Below are 12,593 nucleotides of genomic sequence, written 5' to 3' on the forward strand. Positions count from 1 at the left end.
CTTAAAGTGGCTGTCAGTTTCACCGTGCTGTGCAGTCTGTGCTCTGTGTGAATGTGGCATTAAGTCTAGTTCAAAGTCCCATTGAGTGAGTACATTATAGGAAGAAAGGGTTTGATCTGGGACAATTCAAGCTGCATCATTTTCCTCCTAGCCATATATATATATATATATATATATATATATATATATTTTAACTGTGAAAAAGAAAATAGCTTTTAAAGGTTACCTTTCCCTTAAGAAATATCTGAATGCATGTAACTCGAGCTCGTGTTGAATGTGTGAAATGTTAGCATTTTATCACTTATGTAATCCTGCTCTCTTGTCTTCTCCCTGTGCAAGATATTCCTTCCCTGCATGGCTTTGGGGATGAGTTCTCTTTGCACCCCCAGGGTTGTCTATCTCCTGCCCCTTTCTATTTCCTCCAGGAGACAAACTCAGGCCAAGCTGGGCAGCTGGGAGATTCAGATTCGGGTTTCCTAGAATCTTCCCTACATGGAAAATCCCAGCTCCCATGTCCTGTAGACCCACAGTGTGCCATGCGTGGTGACAGGTGCTGTTTCAATTCACCATCTTTAGTGCTCATGCTCTCATTCTGATTTGATCACCATCACTCCCTGCCTGAGTTATTACAAGGGGTGGCCAACTCCTTCCTGATTCTACTCTGGCTCCTGTGGTCTCCTTTCCACTGATCAGCAGGACAGAGCCTTTAAAAATGCCAGGGCCACAAGTTCCTTCCTCTGATTACACCCTCCATGGCTCCCATATTTCCAGAATAAATCTGGAGTCCTTCACTAGTCCCCAGGACCCTGTGACCTCTAACCTGGGCTCCCTGAGCCCTCCTCCCCACCTCCATCCCTACTGGCCCTTGAGCATGCTGCACACACTCAAGTATCTCCTGTGTGAGTTTTCTAGTCCTTGAGTCATAAAAGCCAAGATGCACAGGTTGGGTGCAGAGTCAAAAGCTGTATGGTTACTATCAGTGGTGCTGATGGAGGCCAGGGTACTAGTCCTACTCCAGTGCATTTAAGGCCAAGGTGAAGAGAACACCATTGGCTTCAGAAAATCCTTCCCTTTCTACTAGAATAAATCTTCCCGCCACCCCCTTCCACTGCCACACCCTGGTTTTCCCTCATGTTTTGGAAATCACAGATAGCAGGCACCTTAGGAGACAGAACAATAGCACAAAGATCTACTTGATTCCCCACGTGGCCATGTGGCCATTGGGTGGCCCAAAGGACTTGGTGACTATGCCCACCCTGTGTTGGAGATGATAGAGCCTTGAAGACATCAAAGCTTGGCTGCATCCCTGCAGCCATGAACTCTCCCCTTGACATGTAAGGAGCTAATGAGGCTAGCTCTCTAGTGCGCTCAGGAGAGCTGGCAGAATGGAGGCTGGTGCTCAGCAGGTGCTGGAAAAATGAGGTGGAAGTAGCACTTGGGAGCTGTGGTAAAGATTTTATCCAAGATTCCAGATAAGCAGATACAGCCAGCAAGGTGAACTACCAAAGGTGGGTGGACTTGGGAAAGGGAGTGTGTCCCCTTCAAGATTCACATTGCAATATAGTCCCTACTGGAGTATTGAGAGAGTGGCATCATGGGAAGTGATTAAGTCATAAGAGCTCTGACATCATGAAGGGATTAATGGCTTATAGAAAGGCTGGAGAGAACTAGCTCAAACCCTCTTTGTCTCTGTATTCTGACATGTGTGAAGCTGCTGTAAGAAGATGCCATCAATGGTGAAGCTCTTGCCAGACACCATGATTCCCATGCTTTTGGTCTTGGACTTCTAGCTCCATAAGTGTGAGAAACAAATTTGTTATTTGTATATTATCAAGTCTCAGGTATTTTGTTACAAAAGTACAAATGGGCTAAAACAGGAAGGCAGAAAGATTGCAGAATGAAGATCTAGTTTGGAATCAGAGTACAGATTGGAAGCAATTAGAGAAGACAGATTTCAGGAGCAAATAAGGTAACATTCCAGATGTTACTAGTGATATCATCTCTTTCATCTTTCAATTCAGTTTAACACATTCTTTCTGAGTGAACTCTGTGTTGTGCTAACATTTATATATGTGATTTCATTTAATTATCTCACAAACCTTACATAAAGCAGCATTGTCATCACTTATATCTAAGCACATGGAGCCTCAGATGGAGAGTCCTTGCCTGTAGTCTCCAAGTTGGTGTGGTAGGCAGAGGTCTGAGGTGATCCCTGATGACTGACCCCAAAATACCTTCTCTCTGAGTGTAGACAGGATGGGTAACTTGCTTTAATAATACAATGTGGTGAAGATGAAGGGATTTTGCAAATGTAATGAATGCCCACAATCTTTAGGTTGATCAAAGGGAGGTTATACTAGGTGGGATAGGTCTAATCATCTGAGTCTTTTTAAAGAAGGTCTGTAGGTCAGCACTGGAAGCTTTTTACCACTGCCTTTGAATAAGTGAGCTGCCCTTCATTTTAGCACCACAAAGAAATGAACTCTGATAACATCTAGGAGGAGCTTAGAAGCAAATCCCTCTCTAGTGGAGCCTAGAGATGCTGGAGGACACTCTGTTTCTGCCTTGTAGACCCTGACAGAGAACTCAGATCAACTGGCTCAAGTGTCTCACCCACTGAAGCTGGGAGGTGAGAAATGGGTGTTGTAGCTTCTGGGTTTGAGGTAGGTAGCAATGCTCAGCAGAATCAGGAGGTGTGGGATCAAGATGCAGAATTGCCTGTGTCCTGTACAAGCCACACTCTTTCCACATGTTGTGGTTTTGTTCAAGGTTGGACTTGCCCACAGAGGAAAATTGGATTATTGAGCAGCCAGAGTGGAAACAGAAAGGCTGATGTGTTTTCCTTGACTTTCAGGCAGGCACTGAATAATAATATTCCTGGCAGCCCAGCCCAGGAGGGAGGAGAGTGCATGCATACATGCTGGTTGGTGGTTCACAGCTGGTGTGGCTCATGGGGAGAGAGATGTGGGAGACCCACGGGTTGGGTCATCAAAGAGAGTTGGCTCAGGGTCATCCTCAGCCCTTGAGCCCGGGGTTACTGACCACTGGCTCACAGATGGATGTGTCTGAAACACTAGGCATTTTTGCCTCTTTACATTGTGGACTGTCATGAATGACAACTACAGCCACTATTCAGTGAGCATCTACTTCACTCATTCAACAAATTCTTGTGTGCTCACTGGGTACTGGGCATGGGGTACCACAGTGGTGACCCCATTGAACTGGTAATTGACACCGATGGATGTATTAGTCAGCTTTCTATTATTATAACAAAATAACTGAGACAATCCATTTATAAAGAGAAAAGGGATATTTTGGCTCATTGTTTTTGAGGTTCCAGTCCCTGGCTCATTGGTCCCATTGCTTTGGGGCATATCATGGTGGGAGCATGTAATGAAGTCAAAGCACTCACTTCATGGCCAGGGAGCAAAAGAAGGAACAAGGAGGGCCTGGATTGCCACAGTCTCCTTCAAGGGAACACCCCCAATGACTTCCCAGAAGGCCCTACATCTCAAAGATTCATCATTTCAAAATAGCACTACCCTAGGGACAAAGACTTTAACATAGACCTTTGGAGGAAATGTAAGATCAAACCAGTAGCAATGGGCCAGCAGGGACTTAGAGCTGTGTCAACACATCTGTGGTCTCTGCTGTCACAGGAGAGCATCACCTTCACGTTCTGAACTTCCACTCACTCCTTCATGGACATTCTCTCCTCCCCTCACCACATGCCTATCCTTGGCATTCCCATAATCGTGATTGTGGAGTAAGGGTGAGGGAGAGGGAAGGAGACAGGCAAATGGAGGACAGATCACAGAGCTCAGTGAGGATTTTTCCTCCTGTTTTTCTGTCTAAGGAACAAGCAGTTTAACACACATTAATTTTTGCACAGCCCATATCTGACAATGAAGAAGAAGTTGGTTGGACTCACTTTCTTAATCAACTATTTCAAATTTAGCATTAATCTATTCATTGGCTGAACTCATCAGGAGTAAACACGCCTCTTCATGAGTTTCCTAACTGGAAATAAATGCCTCATTAAGTCAAACATATTAACCTGAGCACAGTCTTGATGCCAGGCAGACTAATGAATGTCTTATAGGGAAGACACAATGGTCCTCTGAGGGATCCCACAAGCCATCATGAACTCTGCAAATGCACTGAGCTATTGCAGAATGTGGAATCATCTGAGAGAGCAACAGGAAGGGAGGAGGAAAAGAGAAGAGGCTGAGGGAAGGGGGCTGGTCCAGGCACGATGGCCAGCGCAGAGAATACTGCTCCAGATTAAGTCTGGTTTCTTTGATGCTTGAGAAAAGGCCCATGGCCACTCTCATGTCACATTGTTGACTTGAAGAGGAGAGAAGCTGGGCTTGGGCTCCAAAAATGTCAGGTTTGGATATCAGGAAACCTGGATTCTATTTCCTGCTCTGGCCAAAGTGGTATTGGGAATAATGTCTGGGTCTTTCTCTACACATCAGTGGGCTCTGTCCAGTTTCTTCTAACCTTCATCAAGACAAACTCTATATTAAGTACTTTCTCATATGTTATTTTAGGGGACCCCCACAGAAACCCAGTTAGGCAGACATTTCTGTTCTGGAATCATAGAAGCGTTGGAAAACCAAGGCTTAAAGGAATGATGTGGCTTGCTTTTCTAGATTCTTGGGATGGAAAGAGGAAAAACTGGATCCCTTCCTGGGAAGGCCATCCTTGGAAGATGTACCCATCTCTGCCGTGTAAAAGAAAGAGAGAAACCAGAGCTTCTGGAAGAGGATGAACTTGGTGATGGGGCAGAAGGCTGAGGGAAGTAGGGTGGCTAAGACTGCAGAAGAGTAAGAAGTACCTTCAACTACAGAAAGGCCTGCTGTGAAGACGGAGTACATGTCCTCTGTGTGGGCTGAGGTAGATGCTCTGAATAGTCACAGCCATCTGGAGATGGAATGGGCTACTTAAGCGGTGACGTGTTCCCCATCCTATGGGTACACAAGTTGTAATTAGGTAACCACTTGTTGGGGGAACGATACTGAGATGAACTGGATCTGAATGACAGCTGATGTGTTTTTGAAGGACGAACTATTTCACCTCTCTGACCCATGGTTTTCTGACTTGTAAAATGGGAATCCTAAAGCTAGTTACTTTTTTGGGTTACTGAGAATTAAATGAGATGATATGTGTAAGACACTATGATCAAAGCTTGACTGGAAGCAGATGTTTTTACTGTCAAAATTTTATTTTCATTGAAAGGATTCTGGCATGGGATGAGGCCTTGGACCTGTATTCACTTCAAGTACTTAGTGTTTTTAGAAGCTTCCTCAGTTACTTCCCTGAGAGTTAGGGGACTGTGCCCATTGTTAGCAATTGCCTCTTGGCCTGAAGTCTACTCTTCACTTTGTGACAGCAGACCCAAACACCTCCTAGGCCAGATGGTGCAATGCTAAACCTCGGCAGTAGGGGGCGCTAGATAGACACTGAAAGGCTGTGGAAGAAGAAGGAACATCCTGTGGAACTTCTGTTTTCTTCTTGACTGCCCATGGCATCAAGGTGACCCCATGACTCTAACCTTCTCATGAGTCCACCTATCACCAAGTGAGGAGTTTTCTACTCACTACCTTTGTTAAAAATTAAGTTTATTGGTACATTTTAGGTATACAATATAGTTACATTCATCATTGGGACCTTGTATCTTTCCACTACCTTTGGCCTACTGACTGTGGATACTTCCAGTCAGTGGCAACCCAGAGAACTCCTCTGTGTTAGGGAGCTTTCTGTCACTATTACAAACAGCAGAGATGATCACTTTATGAAGAGAAAGGTTCATTTTTGTTCTCAGCTTTGCGGTTTTCAGTCCATGATAAGTTAATCCTCTTGCTTCTGAGGCCATGGTGGGGCACATATCATGGTGGGAACATGTGGGACTCTGGGGACCAAGCCTTCAACCTATGGGCTTTGGAGGCCTTTGAAAGTCCAAACTACAGCCTCCTCCTTCGTCCACTGGGCTGTGATCAGACCATTTCCAGCCATATTTGCATCATGGTGTGGACAGTGAAATCCTCTTCCAATTCTGCTCTTTCCTTCAATACTTGTCCTTTGCTCTAGAGAGGAGATAAGGAATGTATCCTACATAGTGTCTTTATATTCTTTAGCATCCTGTTTTAATCCTTTTAATAGCTAATCATCTTTACCAGTTAATAATTCCTTATATTAAAATTTCCCCATTCAAATTATTTTTGTGATTTCTGTCTCCTGATGAGACCCCAACCATCCATCCTTGTGGTATAAATACCTCCATCCTGGTCAATTTCAAATTACCAGTGCTGTGTCAAGAAGTGTAAGGCTGGGAAGAGACACAGATAACACAGAGCAACACACCATGGCAGAGTATTTCCACAGCTGGGATACAGAATGAGTAAATAATCTCCAAGGCATACACAGTAGTAAAATATTACAAAGTAATTAGAAATTGATGAGATTTTAGTGCTTACTGCCTTTCTTTGAATGTAACTGATTTTATTGTAAGTTAGCATATTTTAATTTTTAATGCTGTTTGTGATAAACAACTGGCTGAAAAAATTTCTGAGCTTTTACCTTCAGCTCTGGGGCTGGTTTGAGTCAGCTGCAGCACATGGCTGTCCCCACGCCTGGCGCCTGTCACCCTTAGTCTTTGATCCTGCAATTATGGAAACAGACACTTGCCGAATTTCTCAAGCCTGTAAACCCTGGGAGGTGGGGGCCAGGCAGTCGGCCCTGCCTCACTCAATCACCCCTCCTAATGCAGTATTTGACAGTTGCAATTTATTTTTCAACTCCTTTATCATCAGAAATGATTAAATTTCCAGGATAAACATAGCTTTGCCAAACTGAATTAATCACAGGGTGGATAGGCGAGAGATTCCCGGGGGACTTTATCTGAGCTCAGTTACCCTTGTAGTTCTAGTGGAGGCCACCACAGGGAGGAAGGACATGGCTGCAGGAAGCTCTCTGAAGACCCTGTTTGGAGCCTCACTGGGGGTCACTTGAGCCCTTCGCTGCTGGTGGCCTCGTGGTTGTGGTGGAACACAGTCCCCCCTTCCTGCCTGCGCTCCCTCAGAGCCCTTTAGCTGCCTCTAGAAAGGTCTCTGCTGGATCAGAGACCTGCCCCACCTACTCTGGGATGGAGACAGCGCTGAGAGGGAGTTTTGGCTTTGTGATAGCCAACCCGACTCCATCTTGTGCCTCAGTGGCATTTTGTACCCGTGCTTGAACAAAGCACCCAAGACCCCCACATCTGCTTGGCAGTAAACTTGCTGCAGTTGAAGGATATTTTGTAGCTCATCTAGTGTGTGTGTGAAACTTCCTTGTACCCCCACTACCCTGGTATGGTTCTGGTTCTGTGAGATTCTGCTTACTCTGCCCTGAGCCCTCCCCAACTGAAAGCATGATTTAAAAGGAGAAATTAAACCACTTCCCATTGCTGAGGAAACTTTCTGGGCACTAGCCCCTCCTCAGCCGCCGGCTGTAATAAACGGGCTCAAACCTGGCACAGAGCGTGGCACATCTCTATTGTCCAAACTAGCTCATCCATTACAGCTTCTTCTCTCCCTGTTGCCCAAGCAGGTGCCAAATGATGGATGTTCACACTGAATGTGGACCTGGGCCCACAGAGGCTGCTCAATGACAGCAAGGCACCTTCAGGCCTGAGGTCTGAGTCACCTCAACCCCCAACCCCACCAGGACTGGTTTGATGAGTTCACAGTCACCTTCTTTGGACAGCAACACATGCTTCAGTTTCAGAACTGAAGACTTTCAGGCCCTGGGCATGAACTCTGCTCCAGGGCTTGCACTGATAGCCCTGACAGTTTCCATCCTCTGGTCCATGTCTAAAGCCCCGTCCTCTGACAACTGCCACTTTCTGGTTGTTAATGGGCCTATGGATTTCTTTAAATCGATCTTCTCATACAGAATAAACTTGGGAGAAATAAAATAGCACCAAAGTATGTTAAATGCATTACACTCTTATTAAGCGAGGAAAAGCCATTGGCAGAAAGCATGAGCCACAGGGGACAAAGCTGTACTATGTGTTGAGGGAGGGAAGGGAACAGAAAGGGGACAGGGCCAGAAGCAGCTGGACTCACTACACTTTCTCTGCTGTGGGGTGCAGCCAGGCCCTGCTGTTCCTCACTCCAATTCTTTCCCTTGAAGAGAGAAGATGCTTCAATCACTCTCCTACCTTGTCTGAGGGGCAATAGCTTTGCCTTGGGGACGGGAAGAGGGGTCCCTTCTCTCCTTAATCCCCTCTCCTGCCCTCTGTCTTCATGCTTGTGGGCCAATCAGGGAGGAATGAGTTGGGAGTCACAGTCAAAAAAGAAGGGAGGGCTTCCTGCAGGGATGGGGGTGCCAGAGATGGCAGGCAGGGACCCTGGAGTGGCCACAGGGCTCTGAAGGGCTCTGCAGCTGGATGCCAGGGCCCAGGGCTCCCCTCTGACAGATGCATTCCCAGCCTGGGCTGCTTGGTAAATCTAGAGGCTGCCAGCTGCTTATAGAATGCCTGGCCTAGGAGGAGGGAGGTGACACAATGGCCTGATCCTGGACCAGAAAGGAGATGAAACCCTGGGTGTGGAACATCTCCCAAGACTTACAGTGTTCTGGATCCTGACCTCCCTGACATTTAATCTGGCCCCTAATGGGGGTGCAGAGGTGGAGCTGGTGAGGCAGACAGAGACCCCAGGACTTCTGGGACTGGATGTGTGCATGCCTTAGCATTTCATGTTGCTGCCATTCTAGGGGATGGAGAGGCCTGGTCCATGAACTTGTTCCCACGCATTTACTGAGATTGTTGTGAGCTGAGCTCTGGGGAAAAAGCAGCAGAAGACAGACACAGCCCCTCCCTGGACAGGCACAGAATTAGTGACCTTGTGAAGGAGGCTCTTCAGATCCTGTTCTCTGTCCCCTCTCTGGCATAGGACAGGACAGGCCTGGCCCAGTTCTAAGGCAGCTATGGGGTTGGGGTCTAGGAAGCCAGGGTCAGAGGACTGTTCCTACCCAGAGATCCAAAACCATAGTGCTTGGGGTGGAGGGCTGTGCTCAGGGACAGTCCAGGAGGAAGCTGGGCTGTGAGCAGTGGCCAGTAGGAGACCAAATCCCATGATGGAGGTGGACGGGGCTGGGGCTGGACCATACAGAGGAACAGAATCTGGGCCCGGCAAGGGCCCCTGACAGCACTGGGGGAGGACTCCCAAGAGGTGCCTCCCACCCAGCCGCACTTCCTGCTTTCTCCTGCTGGTGCCCAGTTGGAACCTGCCTGAAGGCATCATGAGTGCTCAAGAGGGCACCATGCCCCTGTCTCCTGCATCCCACCAGCCCACCTAGACATCAAAGCCAGGACCTGCATGTTGACTCTTCTTGATGCTGGCACCACTGCCCAAGAGATACCCCATTGGCTGCCCACCCCACTGGAGGCTTTTGCAGTGGCTGCTGGACCTCTGGGCCTCTGTGCACCAGGGAAGACCTTCCCTGTCAGACACAGGGTTTTGTCCTCACCTGGGGATGAGTCTCTCCTTGAAGGGAAGGTAATAATTAAAGGTAGGACATTAGGGAGGTAACAGCTCAGGGCTCTGGAAGGGGGACAGGGAGGTGGTGTACACCTAAGTGGAGGTCAGGCTGCCAGGCAAGAGGCCAAGGTGTGGTGGTACCCTCCCGCTGCCCAGGCGCTGTGGCCAGGCAGGGGCTGGAGTTAAGACAGATCTGGGATTTCAGTCCAAGCTGTGAGCTCAGGGAAATTGCTTAACTTCTCAAGGTCTCAGTTCCCTCCACTGCCAATGAATTAATGAATTAATGAGATGGTGCCAGCAGGAAGCCCCAGCCAATGGTGGATACTCTCTTGTCATTACAAATGGGCACATTGGTGCTCCCTGCCTACATCTGCAGAGCCTGTTCCTGCTCTGCTTGCCCTCCCTGCTTTGGGTACTCCCTCAAACACCTCTTCTTTCTTGGGCATGCCCTGGGGAAGGGGAGGTACTGTACATTGTGCCTGGAATTTACATGACATTTTCCTAAACACACATCCACTGCATTTCATGGTTATTTTTAGTAGAAGTAGTTAGGGGCTTTATGACTAACCCTAGTCTGTAGAAGTGTCACATGAAATGATAGGCTGAGCGCCCAAATCTTTATATCTATATCTATATCTATCTATCTATCTATCTATCTATCTATATATATATATATTTATTGGTACATTTTAGGTATAAAATACATTTATCATTAGGTGTTTGTACCAGACTGTGATGCATCTTAATTCTTATTTTTTCTCCCATTACCTGTGCACCCTTCACCCTCTCCACCCTTCCCTATTTACACAGAGTTTGATTCCATTTTTTTTTCTTTCTCATAATTTTTCTTTTCCCTTCTTCCCTTTCCCCTTCCCCTCCCATCATCCCCAAACCCTTGGACCTTTTCTTATTTCAAATTATCAATTATTCATTTTAATCATTTTCATCCTTATTTACACTTTCAATTTCTGACACTAGAGAAACTATTTGGTATTTACACCTGTGTGTTCTATTTATTTCACTTCAGAGTATGGCCTCAATATGCATCCATTTAGCTATAAATGTCTCTAGTTTCTCATTCTTTATGGCTGAGTAGTACTCAATTTTATAAAAAAAACACATCTTCTTTATCCAGTTTCCAGTCAATGGGTACTTGGGCTGTTTCCAAGTTTTAGCTATTACAAACTGTGCTGCTATAAACATGGGTGCACATATATTGCTGTGGTATGATTCTTTTAATTCTTTGGGGAAGATACCCAGTAGGGGAATAGCTGGGTCAAATGGGACCTCTAGTCCTAGTTCTTTGAGGTATCTCCATATGGATTTCCACAGTGGTTGCACCAGTCTGCACTCCCACCAACAATGGAGAAGGGTTCCTCTCTCTCCACACCCCTGCCAGCATTTGTTATTGGTTGATTTCTTGATAGCAACCATTCTTTGTAGGGTGAGGTGGAATCTCAGTGTTGTTTTCATCTGCATCTCTTGAATGACTGGTGATGTTGAACATTTTTTCATATATTTATTTGCTCTTTTTACTTCTTTGTTTGAGAAATGTCTGTTCATTTCGGATGCCCATTTTTGAATTGGGTCTTTGAATTTGGGGGGTCTGATTTTTTTCAGTTCTTTATATATTCTTGATAGCAGACCTTTGTCTGAGGCATAGCTGCTAAATATTTCTTCCCACATTGTCGGTTGTCTCTTAGCTCTGCTGGTAGTTTCTCTTGCAGTGCAGTAGTTTTTTATTTTTATTATTTTTATTTTTATTTTTTGGAGGTACCGGAGATCAAACTCGGGTCCTTGCGCTTGCGCAGCAGGCGGTGAAACCACTGAGCTAAATCCCCAGCTCTATAATATTCTTTTTTTTTTTTTTGGTACCAGGGATTGAACAGAAGCTTTTTAATACGATGAGATCCCAGTTGTTGATTCTTTGTGCTAGCTCCCATGCTACTGAAGATTTGTTCATAAAGTCTTTTCCTATGCCAATGTCATCAAGAGTTCTACCTAACTTATCTTCCAGCAAGTTTAGTGTTTCTGACTTAATATTTAGATCTTTAATTCACTTCAATCTTAGTTTAGTGCGCGGTGACAGGTATGGGTCTAATTTTAATCTTTGGCAGGTTGAAATCCAGTTTTTCCAACACCATTTATTAAATAGGCTATCTTTCCTCCAATGAGGGTGGTTGGCTCCTTTGTCAAAGATGAGGTGGCTGAGTATGTCTGGAGTTGTTTCTGCATCTTCTAATCTATTCGGGTCTGTTTCTTTGCCAGTACCATACTGTTTTTATCACAGTAGCTTTGTAGTATAGTTTCAAGTTGGGGATTGTGATACCCGCAGCCATATCTCTGTTGCCTAGAATTGCTTTTGCTATTTGAGGTTTCTTCTTCTTCCAAATGAAGTTTTGGATTGTTTTCTCTAGTTCTGTGAAGTATATTGTTGGAATTTCAATTGGCATTGCATTGAATCTATATAGTAGTTTTGGAAGTATGGCCATTTTCACTATATTGGTTCTTCCTACCCAGGAACAAGGGACATCTTTCCATTTTCTTATATCCTCTTCAATCTCCTTTTTCAGAGAGCTATAGTTTTCAGTGTAGAGGTCTTTTGCTTCCTTTGTTAGGTTGATTCCTAGATATTTCATTTTTTTAGATGCTATTGTAAAAGGAATTATTTCCCAAATTTCTCTCTCAATGGGTCTGCTATTTGCCTATAAGAAGGCTATTGTTTTTTGAGTGTTGACCTTGTATCCAGCTACTCTACTGAATCTGTCAATTAGGTCTAGAAGACTTTTGACTGAGTTTTTTGGATCTTCTACGCAAAGTATCATATCATCAGCAAATAATGACAGTTTCACTTCTTCCTTGCCTATCTTTATTCCTTTTATTTCTTTCTCTTTTCTAATTGCTATGGCTAATGTTTCCAGAACAATATTGAACAGGAGTGGTGATAGCGGGCATCCTTGTCTTGTTCCTGATTTTAGCATGAAAGTTTTCAGTTTTTGACCATTTACTATGATGTTGAGCCCCCAAATCTTTTGGAACTGAACATTTCTGATCCACCAGCACTGGGAA

The sequence above is a fragment of the Heterocephalus glaber genome, unplaced genomic scaffold, assembly GCF_053883595.1.
Source record: "Heterocephalus glaber isolate CG9 unplaced genomic scaffold, H.glaber_assembly_v1.0 deba00001452, whole genome shotgun sequence".
Lineage (NCBI taxonomy): Eukaryota > Metazoa > Chordata > Mammalia > Rodentia > Bathyergidae > Heterocephalus > Heterocephalus glaber.